The sequence below is a fragment of the Pseudorca crassidens genome, chromosome 1 (assembly GCF_039906515.1).
Source record: "Pseudorca crassidens isolate mPseCra1 chromosome 1, mPseCra1.hap1, whole genome shotgun sequence".
NCBI lineage: Eukaryota > Metazoa > Chordata > Mammalia > Artiodactyla > Delphinidae > Pseudorca > Pseudorca crassidens.
In genome coordinates, this window is record NC_090296.1 from 79,032,821 (window position 1) to 79,046,854 (window position 14,034).

Sequence of the window (14,034 nt, forward strand, 5' to 3'; positions counted from 1 at the left end):
CCGCATGCCACGGAGCGGCTGGGCCCGTGAGCCATGGCCGCTGAGCCTGCGTGTCCGGAGCCTGTGCTCCGCAACGGGAGAGGCCACAACAGCGAGAGGCCCGCGTACCGCAAAACAAACAAACAAACAAACAAAAAACGTAGATCCTAATTCAGGAATGAGAGGGCGCTGAGCGTTAGCATCCTTAACAGGCTCTGAGGACCACACTTTGAGTAGCAGCAGACCGGATGACCTCGAAGGTCCTTTCCAACTCTGGCTGGAGAAGGTTGGTTGGCCTGTTGAGTAGGACTCTTCATTAACACTCAGCAGTTTTAAGGACTCTAGCGAGGTCTGCCAGCCTTTCAACTCTGTGACCCCACTGTCCTCACCTTTTGCCACATCTTGGCTAAATTGTCGACTAGTACATCCCACCCTAGTAAAGTTCACATCCTCTGCTCCTCACACAGTCGCCTTCAAAGCATTTCTCCTGCTCACCCCTTCTTTCCCACCAACCAACCTCTGGTCCCAGCTTACACTCCCTGGTTCCAGGTCCTTGGTCCAGTTTCTACAGTGCCCTTGGTACATGTGCATTTTTAACTGGGGCTATTTACACGGTGTCCCTTTTCCATTTGTGTTCTCATGCACATAATATCTATTTACATCCTCTCTTGAGTCTTTAAGAACAGAAGTCATGACTTTTCTCCCTTTTGTCCTCTGCTCGGAGCCAGGTATGTGGCTCCACACAGGTCGTCCCAGGGAGACAACATTCATAAGTGTCAACCAGTGTCTTCTAGTGTCTCATCTTCCCTGTTCCTTTTTTAAAATTTTTGTCAGTCCACATAGATAGGTTAATTTTCAAATGCTTTTTATTTTATTATTATTATTATTTTTGGCCGCTCTGCACAGCATGCGAGATCTTAGTTTCCTGACCAGGGATCGAACCTGCACCCCCTGCATTGGAATCGTGGAGTCTTAACCACTGGACTACCAGGGAAGTCTTCCCCCTGTTCCTCTTTAAGTCCTTCCTTGACTGACCTTCCTTTTTCTATGCTTCAAACATATTCTTCCTCTGCAATACGGTATCACTGAAAACGCCAGGGACCCTGGGTCATAGAGAACCATCTCCTTCCCACTTAGTGTGAAGAGCCTGGAAGTGGGGTGAGAAGGTCCTGCCTGAGTTCAAATCCCACTTGCTCCCCTGATTAGGTATGTATGATCAGGTAGGTGATTTTGCCTCTCCAAAATGATTTCTTTGTAAAAACGGGATAGTGGTGCCCAACTCAAGCAGTTGTAAGGGTTTAAGAGAATAATTCATGGGAAGCACTTAACACAGTGTCTAGCATGGAGTAAAAAATGTGCGACCTTAAACTCTCTCAGTCTTGGCTCCTTGTGGGCAAAATGAGAATAATAGTACCCATCATACAGGGTACTTGGGAGGATAAAATGAAGCAGCGTGTGCGGAGTGCCTCAACGCTCCACCCACAGAGGGCCCCCTTGCTTCTCCTTTCCTGCCATGTGCGCAGGATCCTGAGGTCACCCTTGTTCTCGGTGCTTTTTCTCTCCTCTCCCTGCTCCCGTTCTCTCAGGCTTCCTTCCTTCTCTTCTTTCCCTTCATAAGTGTTCATTGACTGCAGTGACAGTGTGAGGGGAGAGTGGAATAAGATTGGTCTCCCTTAAAGAAGTGTAATGGGGGAAAACCATGAGCCTACAGGTAAATGGGGATAGAAATATAAAATAATGACCACTTCTATATTAACTTTTTATTCGGTCATTGAAAATTATGTTATGTGGGAAATATCTGACTCTATAAGACATAGTCCTTCTCTCTAGATGTTTATAACTACAAGTATGAGCAACAACAGAACGTTTACTTGAAATAAGATTAAATTGTGGAAAATTTCAACCTCAAACAGAAATTCTATGGCCTAAAAGCCAATGACCACGACTTAAAATGATATTCTCAGCTGACTAAAATCAGTCTTTTTCTCTCCTGTTTCCATTTTTACTTTGTTGATTGCTTAAAAGAAGAAACTACTAGTGAATTTTGTGTTGCATTCTCTCATCTTACAACGGATCCCAGGGGATATATCTTAAAGAGGAAGTGAAGAATTCGTATTCAAGAATATGTCAAGCTACTGGAAAAGAAGAAAATCCTAAGAAATCCTAAGTCCTTTGGAGAAGGGATACAAAAGATGGAAATTGCAATCTTCTTAGATTCTCAACCCTGGCTGCGAAATAGAATCACTTGGGGAGATTTAAAAAATTATCAAAATCCAGGTCCCGACCTAGACCAATTAAATCAGAATTTCTGGGCATTAGCAGTTTCATAAGTTCCCCAGGTGATTCCAATGTGCATCCTCGGTCGAGAAGTGTTCTGTTAGTTGACCAGCAGGAAACACCACCTGTTAAGCAGATTGGTAAAGGAAGGTAAGAGTCCAACTTCATCTGAGAGCACGCTCTCACTCTTGTTCTGACCTCCAACCAAGGCCTTTTTTCAATTCTCCAAATGCATCAAAACTTCACAAAGGCCCTCTGCCTAGAATGATCTTACTCCCTCTCCTTTTTCATCCATCCCATTCTGGTTCATTCCCAAGGTTCAGCTCAATGACTTCTCAAGGAAGCCTTGGCTAACTTAGACCATAATACCCTATGCTTCTCCTCAGCATATATTGTAAGTAAATAAAGTACTGTGTAATTAATTGTGTTTTACCTTTATGCCTTCCTAGAGCAGGAGTTCTCAAAGTGTGGGCTGTGGACCAATAGCATCAGCCTATCAACTTGTTAGGAATATGCAAATCTTCCAGCCCCACTCCAGACCTACTTAGTCAGAAACTCTGGGGGTGGGGCCGGGTTTTAAGCAGCCCGCAGGGTGATTCTGATGCAAGCTGAAGTTTGAGAGAGCCAATGGGCTAGAGTCTTAACTCCTTGAGGGGCAAGGGTCACACCTGCTTATTTTGTTTTTTTCTACTGCTATATCCTCAGTGTCTGCCTCAGTGTCCTGTGTCAGGTATGCACTTGATAAATACCTGTTGCACGAGTGTAAGGCTCAAGAATCTGAGGTGGAGGTCTCTATGCCTGGCAGTAGGGAGCATATTCATTTAGGTTAAAGATAAACTCTCTGCCACATAAATCCATGCGCGTCGTGGGAACTTATTCATCCTCAGCTGACGCTGTTGGCAAGGGCCAGCTCACTCAGGGCCTTACGTGGCCTTGTTAAGGGTGTTGGTCTTTATCTTAAGAGAAATTAGAAGATATCAAAGGATTTAAACTGTGAGATGACAGGATTTAGAGGAAGGAAGAGGGTACTATAGCTTCCAAGAAGGACGTTGGTTACAAGAGAAAGGGCAGCCGTGGTGACAAGTGGAAAGAAAGGACTCTGGGTGAGTGTGAGAGGAGGGTAGCTGCCCCTCCGATGGGCTGGTGGCAGAAGACCTCAGGGAGAAAGCAGGGGAGGTGGAGAGATGAGACATTTGGATAAAAGGTCTGAGGGGACTGGGGATCTGGCGGATGCTCTGGAGGCACAGGAAGACTCTGGAAAGGAGGCAAGGAGAGAGGGTGCGTGCTGGGCGGAGCAGCACGAATAACCCAATCTCAACAGTCTCCTGCAGGCAGCTCGGCCCTGGGCCTGATGGAGACCCATGGCTTGTGATGTTGCCTGGCAGCCGCAGTTTCACATAGAGTTGTTTGGGGCCCATTTAATTTCTAATGAGGAATCTCGAGTAGCTCAGCATCAAGCGGGACCTCATGTTCTTGTTCTATGAATAGTGCCTGGGTTCTGGCTGAGAACCTTATTGTCCAGATCTAGCATCGTTTTTTATCCTCATAAGTTGCTGGATAAGGTTGATTTTTTTCTTCTTCTCAGTCCTCCCTTCATTCATCTACATACTACGTACCTGGTAGTGCTCTAGGAACTAGGGTTTAAATCTTCCTCTGGAATCCTATTCTCATGGCTGGGTTCCCTCTTCCTACAGCCAGATTTCCTCGATGACAGCTATCAGGCAAGTGACACCCACTGTCACCTCCAGGAGAGGAGTCCCAGGATGTTAACCCACTCCATGGTTCAAAGTCACCAAGAAAGACACAGTTCATGCAGGAACTGGATGGAACAACGTTTCCCTCAAACAGAGAAGAGAAAAAGCAAGATCAGCTTCAGTGTTTGCATATTGGTTCCCCCATGGCCAGTGGGTCTTGCCCTGCAGCTGATGCAGGGTGATGGTCTGCACACACCCTTCTCCTGCTGCAAGAGAAGGACCCGATTCCCTCCTCACCAGTAATGGCTACAGTAGAGGAGTTAACCAGGTGCCATATGACACACAGGCTTACACAGAACAAAAGGAGGACATTTGAGTCTAAAACAGGAAAAGATATTTCCGCACAAGGCAATAGGCCCAGCAAAGGCTGGGAGGGCTTTTTATTTTCTTAAGGAAGGTTTCCAGGGCCAAGGCCCATTCTTATGTGGCTGTGCAGGAGTTGAAAGACCGCATTTCTCAACAACTATCTCACAGAATCTTGGGATTCTTAGAGTTGAAGGAGGTCTTTGGGGTCATTACATATGTTCCCCCATCGTGCTACTTTGTCCATTGTCTACTATGTAGAACTTGGCTGTCAGACGTCAGGATGCTCCATTACCTGTCCCAACTCACATGCCATGTCCCAGTGAACCCAGCCAGTTACCAGCCATTCCTGGGTCTGATTCAAACAGCTGCTAAGCCAAAACTCTGACATTTGAGGGAATGAGTATGTAAACAGCCAACAGTAAAGTAAGACGGTATATAGGACAATAGACCCACAAGATCTGCAGCAACCAATCCAGGAAGCCAAACCTCAACCTCTGTAGCAATCAGCCCAGAAGGATCAGGACTTGGGCAAAGACTGCCAGCTTCCCTACCTTTAATCCCTGCTTCCAGTGCAGGAGCAACCGGAGAAAGTCAAATATGCTCCCCAGACCAATCACGTAAGCTGCCCTGCTTCTAGTTAGCCTGCATCCAGCTTCCACAGGTGAACAGCCTCCAATCGGCACATACCTGAGGCCTCCTCCTTTCTGTACTATGAAGCTTTTCTACTTCCTACCTGCCTTTGAGTCTCTGCCGAACACCACTGAAAGTGGCTGAGTCCCTTACTATAGACAGCTCTGAAAAATAGAGCCACTGTTCTCATTTGGAAGTTCTTTATATATTTCCACACATTAGTGGACAACAAATTAAATAAACTTGGAATTATCTCCTAGCTATCATGGACTTGGTGAAATAAAACTCATAACTAGAAGATGCTGAAAGTAATCTGAGGGGAATAGAACTGCATTTTTATATTTTTCAGTTTCACTGAGTTAAAATTGACATAAAATATTGAATTAGTTTAAGGTGTACAACATAATGATTTGATATAGGTATATATTGTGAAATAATACATATTTAGTTAACATCCATCACGTCACAGTTACAGATTTTTTTCTTGTGATGAGAACTTTTAAGATCTATTCTCTTAGCAATTTTAAAATATACAATACAGTATTGTTAACTATAGTTGTATATAACAAGATAAACACTGTATATTTGAAAGTAATGTACATGCTGTACGTTATATCCACAGAGCTTATTTATCATATAACTGGAAATTTGTATCTTTTGACCACCTTCACCCATTTCTCCAACCCTCTACCCCTAACCTCTGGCAACCACTCATCTGCTTTCTGTTTCTATGAGTTAATTTTCTCTTGGTTTTCATATATAAATATCATACAGTATTTGTCTTTCTTTGTCTGACTTACTTCACTTAGCATAATGCCCTCAGGGTCCACCCATGTTGTTCCAAATGGCAGGATTTCCTTATTTTTTATGGCTGAATAGTACTCCCTTGTGTATGTGTGTGTATATATATATATATATATATATACATACACCACATCTTCTTGGTCCATTCGTCCATTGTTGGACACAGGTTATTTCCATGTCTTCGTTATTGTAAATAATGCTGCCATGAACATGGGGGTGCAGATATTTCTTCAAGAAAGCGGTTTGTTTCCTTCATATACCCAGAAGTGGAACTGATGGATCATATAGTAGTTCTATTTTTAATTTTTTTTTTTTTTTTTTTGCGGTACACGGGCCTCTCACTGGTGTGGACTCTCCCGTTGCAGGGCACAGGCTCTGGACGCGCAGGCTCAGCGGCCATGGCTCACGGGCCCAGCTGCTCCGCGGCATGTGGGATCTTCCCGGACCAGGGAACGAACCCGTGTCCCCTGCATCGGCAGGCGGACTCTCAACCACTGCGCCACCAGGGAAGCCCCTATTTTTAATTTTTTGAGGAAACTCCATACTGTTTTCCATAGTAGCTACACAAATTTACATTCCCACCAATGGTACACAAGGGTTCCCTTTCTTCCATGTCTTTGCCAAAACTTGTTATCTCTTGTCTTTTTTTTTTTTTGTGGTACGCGGGCCTGTCACTGTTGTGGCCTCTCCCGTTGCAGAGCACAGGCTCCGGACGCGCAGGCTCAGCGGCCATAGCTCACGGGCCTAGCCGCTCCACGGCATGTGGGATCTTCCCGGACCCGGGCCCGAACCCGTGTCCCCTGCATCGGCAGGCGGACTCTCAACCACTGCGCCACCAGGGAAGCCCTATCTCTTGTCTTTTTGATGACTGCCATCCTAACAGGTATGAGATGATATCTCATTGTGGTTTTGATTCACATTTCCTTGATGATTAGTGATGTTGAATACCTTTTCAAGTACCCGTTAGCCATTTTTATGTCTTCTTTGGAAAATGTCTATTCAATTCCTCTGCCCATTTTAAAATCAGATTATTATTATTATTATTATTTGCTATTGCATTGTATAGAACTGCATTTTTAAAACGTATTTAAATCATATGGAAATCCATGGTCATGGATAGTCATACAGCAGAGAACACTTGTCTAGGGATAAAAGAAAAGAAAAAGACACATGCTATTTTTGCAGGATATGCTACAGACCATCGAGCCAGAATAAAGATAAGGGTAATATTTTCGTGACATAGATTATAGAACTGGCAAAAAGAGAAAATTCTAGTAAAAGATGTGACTATGAAATGTCTACTAAAAATCTAATTTTTTCCAAAATAGAGAATCAGATGCACTTCTGACTTGCTTTGTTAATATTTCAGGAATAAAACAAACCACAAAACCAAAAAGATTGGGGCTTCCCTGGTGGCGCAGTGGTTGACAGTCCGCCTGCCGATGCAGGGGACATGGGTTCGTGCCCCGGTCCGGGAAGATCCCACATGCCGCCGGAGCGGCTGGGCCCGTGAGCCATGGCCGCTGAGCCTGTGCGTCCGGAGCCTGTGCTCCGCAGTGGGAGAGGCCACAACAGTGAGAGGCCCGCGTACCGCAAAAAAAACCCCCAAAAGATTATGTGGAAGTGGAGGAGGAATCAAAGCTAACAATCTCATTAGAAAGTTCTGAAAATATGGGAGGAATGGAATGAATTGCATTGAATGAACTGGAGAATGCACAGCTCTGTAAGCAACAGACTAGGAAAGATGGCTGGATCTTGGCAGAGTTTTTCTAGAGTCTTGTAATAGTCAGCTGGATCACTGTTGGAAATTTAACAGCCTGTTTTTTTCTTCTGTTCAGCATTACAGCTAAGAGTCCCCACATTTCCATATAAAGCAGCGAGGTCTGCAGTTACGTTATTTTAGCATATGGTCTTATTTCTGCTATGCTAATACTGGTAGATATTTTGGGCAGTTAGGACTAAACACTGAAATAAGAAAAGCCACCACCTACGCTCTGCTACAGTTATAGTTTCCACTTAGAGTTAGTGTTTTCAAATTGCCCACACTTCATTTTAATCAACTTTTATTACTTTACTGAATCAACTTAATGAAGTTTGTATTAAAAAACAGTATTGCTCATGATTTCATCAGCTCAGTAATCAGCTCGGTAACTCAGTAATCCTAACTAGAGTGGAAGAAATGAATCTCAAATAAGGGGCCAAGTCTGAGGTCTTCCAAATGCACTTCTCAGCATGCATGCATTCCAGAATTTTCAGCTATATCTACATTTTAATGTAACAGCCAATACTATGAAGAGAGGATACTGGAAAAAGCATCTCAGATCATAGCTGCATCAAGCAAAGTATTAGCATTGCAGACTGATTGTTTTTCATTGAAAGATTGAAATTATTCTTTTTTGACAGCTAAATATAATTCACTAAATAAATATTTGCAATCATTAAATAAATACTTGTATATCAACTATGTGCAAGACACTGTGCTTGCTACTGTAAAACAGGTTGACTGAAAGGTGGAAGATTTATTCTCCAAGTTTCTTAAGTTTTAAAATGTATTTCCTTGTTTCTACCCATCCATGTTTCTCTTAGAGGCATCCAATCTATATATCTTAAAATGCCATAAAAATGGTTACATATTTGTTCATTTAACCTAACTTCTTTGAAGAAACGTCGATCAAGCCAATTCACCTTTAATTAAATAAATATTTCTCAAATGTGGTATTTTGGGGGGGCTTGAATGATCTGAAAAGCATGTTCGAGGTAGTCCCCAGAAAGCACAACCTGATAAACAGAAAATGTTGATTCTGTGAAATTCCCCACTGGGTTAGTAGGTATGAGCATCTGGGTGCTGATGAAATGCATGCTTGGATGCCACCCCTTCCACCAAAAGTCTCGGTTCTCCATGTGTGCACACAGCACTCCCATGACTAGGAGGCTATCGATTGTAAACCCACCATCAATTCAACAATTGATATTTGGGGAAAAAGAAGCCACCCTATAAAATGTATACATGGTTATAAATGTTAGAGAGAAAGGTACATCTTAGAGTCCAAGTAACATGATTTTCTTATAAACATACATATATATATGTCATACATACATAATGTGTATTTTTTCTCATAAGCATACCTATATATATTTTAATATCTCTCCCTCTCTCAAACACACACACACACACACACACACACACACACACACACCATCGTCATCATTATCTACGTGGGAAAACCTCCAACATCACAGTAAATATATTTCAATCTCACATCCTGATGAACACATGCCACCAGTAGACACACTTCTCACATAAGTGAAACGATTTTCACAGTTTGGGTGCCATTCTCCCTTCTTTAGATATTAGAGTGCAAATGAGAATTTCAGTGCAACGATATCATGGTTAGTTTAAATTTACGGCAGTCAGGAAATTCCCAAAGCAGATGAAGAACTTCTAAACGTCACATGCGAACACAGCTAAGTATAAATAGCAGTGGTGATCCCAACACTGATTTTCATTGTGTTTAGAGGCATTTAAATCGTATCACATACGGGACTGGATTTTTTTTACGTTGATTTATATAATTTTAATTATTTAGGAACAATCACTTTCTAAAACTCAATAAAGAGGTTAGATGGGACATTTGTGGGGGAAGTTAAACATGGCTCCTAACCACAGGAGAAAAATGTACGGCAAAGGAGAAAAGATAAACAAGAATAGAAGATGACATATAGCCATCTGTCAGCTCCCAAAGGATATGCTGGTTCTCATGACAGTGTTTTCTGTTTTCTTTTTCAATGCTTTACCCAGCAGCATGCTGTTCAGTAAGCAACATTCAGGTATAGGATTGGGACAGATACTACTGATAAGAGGTGACTGCCTTTAGGTATCCCTGATATATAACCTGGCTTGTCCCCTAGCAGATTTTGGACAATGGTTTTAAAGCACATGTTTTAATCCAAGATAAGAAGCTCAAGGCTACTAAAGAGAAGATAGACTTTTTACATATAAGTGTGTGTGAGTGTGTGTGTGTATATATATATATATATAAAATATATATATATATATACACACACACACACACATAAATATGTATATATAATATATTTCAAATGCAAGGCAAAAGATACTACAAAGTTATTACAGAATGTAAAGACTTCTGGTTCCAGCAGATGGTATAACAGGATAATCTTAAACTAACCCAGGAAAAACAACTAGAAATGTTGGATAGAAAATAGGAGTATTTTTTAATAAGTGTATAGAAGTCTTTGTAAAAAAAAAAAAAAGAAAGAAAATCTCCAGATGCTAGAAAGGAAGAGTGGGGGGATGGGGGGAAGAAATGAAAAAAAAAGGCAAAAAAAAAAAAAAGAATAAAAGGAAGCGGCAACTGAAAACCTGAGAGGTAAGGATGTGTTCTGATGCAGGGGCTAGTCTAGAAAATGCTATCCACTACAGTAACCTAAGGGCTTGAGTCATTTTTTCCCTTTTAGGTTGACTTAAAGTTCTATAAATTTTCCTGAGAATTACCAATCTGATGCGTACATATTTTAGTGTGTAGCTTGATGAATTTAAAAAATGTTTACACCCGTGAAACCAGTACCCCCAGTCTAGATATAGAACACCTCTATCACCCCAGAAAGTTTTCTTAGGCCCCTTCCAGTCAATCTCTATACCCACAAGCAATTATTGTTCTGATTCCTATCACCATAGATTCCAGTGACCATGTTTTTGAATTTTATATAAGTGGAATCATAACCTATGTATTCTTTTATGTAAGCCTTCTTTCCACAATGGGGTAAGAAGATGTATCTATCTATAAATAACTGTGCCTAAAAGGGTTGCTTACCTCTGACAAAACCTAATGGTAATGCCAAAGGGTATTTTTGGAGAATTTCAACCGACACCCTACTGTACTGTAACGGGAATACAGAGGATTCCAGTACCAATCTCATGCTCTGACTCATGAAGAAGCTGCTGGTAACCCTCAACCAGTGTGGATGGGGAATGAACTCTATTTGGACCCACCTTTACGGTGCAAATTACTTCTGTCATGCAGGCACGGATCTGTGTGCGAATGCTGACGTTTTCTTCAAGGATCATAGTTTCCAGATTTGGTCTTCACTGGATGCACTTATTTGTAGACTGTCTTCAAGCACTGAGTCATTATTATTTTGTTAACCTGAGTAGTCCTGCAGCTCACGTTTCTAACACGGGCATGATGGGTCTTCTATTTCTCAGGAGCCGGGGACAAGGCAAGTTTCGTTCTGTTTTCCTGGGACAAAGACGTGGGAAGGCCTTCATAGCTAGTTTCCTCATAAAAGTCTCTTTCTGTTTGAAGAAGCTTTTGTGCAACACCTTGATGCTTCCTCAAATCAACAATAGCACAGAACTTCTATTTAATTTACTCCCCAGATTGCATGGATTACATACACTGCAGGCAGTCTGGAGCAGTGAGGGGCTGTGAGAGGGACCCTTGATTGGTTTCCTCTCACTCATTCTAAAGGTGGTGGTGATGACAGTGGCCTAGAGATATATTATCTTTCTTTGGCTCTCCAGGTATGGAAATGAATTTTTTTAAATGACTGGGGAGAAGCACAGATACCCAGTTATAAATTCCACCACTTCAAGATTTCATTAGCACACTACATTCAGGTGAGTGAGCATTTGGTGCTTACTAGGTAATGATTGATGCTGACCCTGAGCAACTAGAAAGCTGCAGGATGGCTGGCATCCTTCAGATGCTGCAAACAGATGGCCACAGGATCAGTACACTGTCCCTGTTGAGCTGTTAAATGGCGCTGTGCTAGCTTCCCAGGCTTGAAAAGAAATTCAGTTGGTAACATCCTAGCAGAGCGCGGCGCACATGCCATACAGGTGACTTTAGCTGGTGCGCTTTCTCACAGCTCCTCTCTCAATGCGAATGTCTGTCAGTATGTACACCACTTTCCTCCCAGTGGTCAAATGTTTGACGTTTTAGTTCGTCTGTGATGGCAAAGGTCCTCTTTGTTCGAAGCTCCAGGCAGGGTTTAACCAGAGCAGCTCAGGGCACGGCCACTGGGATTGGATATGTGCTTTGCGATGTCTTCATCTAAAGGCTGTTGGACAGCTTTTCCACCACAGCGAAGGAAGGAGGGAGCAAACATTTCGGCTGGGCCAAGGTGGGCGTGGGAAGGAAAGGAGGTGAGCACAGGCTCCCTGCCCCGCGCAGGAATGCAGGAGTGGAGGCGAAAACAGGCCGGTGAGCACGGTGACTGGGATGGGCCTGGGGAGGGCAGTGAAGAGTTCAAGACCTCTGGCACTGGAAATCGCAGCAAATGTTGACAAGGAGGAGGGGAAAGGGACCCAGGGGAGAGCCTGGGCCGTGAGCCAGAAGCAGAAGAGAAGGCTTTGTGCGCCCCCCAGCACACGCCACCTTAGTGGGATGCGCTCCTGTGCGGATGCCTGCGGCCTCCCTCTCGGCCAGGCACTTGCAGCTGAGCAGTGAGTCAGCGCTGGGCCGTTGTTCATCCTTTTTTGAAGCCAAGTCTCTAGTCATTTCTGAAAAAAGAAAAATGATTGAGGAGGAGCTGGTTTTTCACCTTCAGAACGGATGTGAGTGAACCCATTATGTGTCTTACTAATAAAAGCAATCACGTCTTAAGAGCAGCGTGGGGTTGGGGAATGAATGCTCCTTGAATACCTTTTGTCCATCAGTGATGCTGCCGTCCATGGTGCCAAAGGATAGGTAGAGCTTGCCCAGCAGCGACACATGAGGCTCTGTCAGGGCACCACCGCCACTAGAAATACATTTCAGAAAGCCAAGTGGTGCTTTTGCTAATTTGAGAGGCCAGAGTGAGCTGCTCACCCACTACACGTATTTCAGGAACAGATGAAAATGGACTCCGTGCCTGCTTCCTCTCAGCAGGCCCCTCTCCACTCCCCCAGAGCTTCCACCTTGTTTCCTGGTGGCACAGAACTCTACACACCAGCCGCCCCCTCCCCGTTCCCAAAACGTGGGTCTGCCCTTCTGGGTAGCACCTCCACGCACGAACCAGTCACAGTTATAAGGCCCGTACTCAAATATCCTGGTTCAAATCCTGGCTCCACCACTTACTGGCTGTGTCAACCTTGAATGGGTTTCTTAATTACTTTAAGCTTCGATGTCCTCATCTATAAAACAGGAAATCTATTGCCCTGGGGTTGTTGTGAGAATCAAATGTAACCATCTGTGTAAAACACATACCACAGCATCTGATGTATAAATACTCAGTAAACACCATCATCATCACCATCACTGTCATCATCTCAGGTCTTTTCCCCAGATCATGCCTGCTCTGTGTCAGAAGCAGACGACAGCAGCCCCATCGCATGTGTTGTTCCCTGACATTGTTTTGCTAAACCAACGTATGACAGAAGCGGAGGATTTGGACACTGCCAGGAATAAGAAGGAACCTTCTTGTCCAGATCTTTTCAACTATTTAAAACCATGCTCAGCAGGTTCGGATGTACATATTTATTATACTACTGGTCTGACAGAAGGATGCTGCTACACAGTAAGGATGCCCTAAACATTTTTAGCCAAATAAATGATTCCTGAAAAATTTCTGTCTAGCAAACCAAGTCACATATTCCTTTATATCAGGTGGCTTCAAACCTGCTTGAAACCTGCCCCTCTGGAATCCAATCTAATGTGGGAGAGAAGAAGATTCATAAGCAAGGAACTATAACATCATGTGGTAACACCACCATTCAGGTAGATGATAATCATGGTAATGACAGCTATGATTCACTGCGTTCCCACTACGGGTCTGGCATTATACTAGTCAATCCTGTATCTCCACATACTTAATCCTTATAACAACTCTTCAAGGAAAGTCTTCTTACCTCAATTATGCAGATGAGGAAACTAAAGCGATGTGGGTCAGGGTCACCCAGTGAGCGAGTGGCGGAGCTCCTTTAGGGATTTCTAATTTAGGTCTGCCTGGCAACACCTCCCCCCCCCACACCTGTCTTAAACACCTGGGCCATGTCCTGGGTCAGGGCCTTCCACTGCTATTCTCTCTGCCTCACCCTCTTCCAGCATTTGCTCAGTGGGGCCTTCCCTCACCAGCATGAGTGCCTAGGACACAGGAAGACAGTGAATGTCACAGGAGCAGGCCTGAGGAGCCCACAGAATCTGAGTCACACAGATCAGGGATGAGTATTCCCTGAAGAAGGGCAGACGGTCACCCACAGGCCTGGCCCTGGGCAGCATTTGGAAATAGGTGAACTGCTCTCTAACTCCAGGTACCACAGGCCCTCAGGTACCCTACATCT

The 14,034-nt window shown here is 43.6% G+C and overlaps 1 protein-coding gene across 1 annotated transcript in view; it reads right to left on the reverse strand.

Moving 5' to 3' along the window:
- The window catches only part of AQR (aquarius intron-binding spliceosomal factor), a 142,805-nt gene that overhangs the window by 9,306 nt on the left and 119,465 nt on the right, over positions 1 to 14,034 (reverse strand). Inside the window, exon 36 of the transcript XR_010944538.1 lies at positions 10,765 to 12,276. The gene's annotated coding sequence lies outside the window, so the exon portion shown is untranslated. The remainder of the gene's footprint in view (positions 1 to 10,764; positions 12,277 to 14,034) is intronic.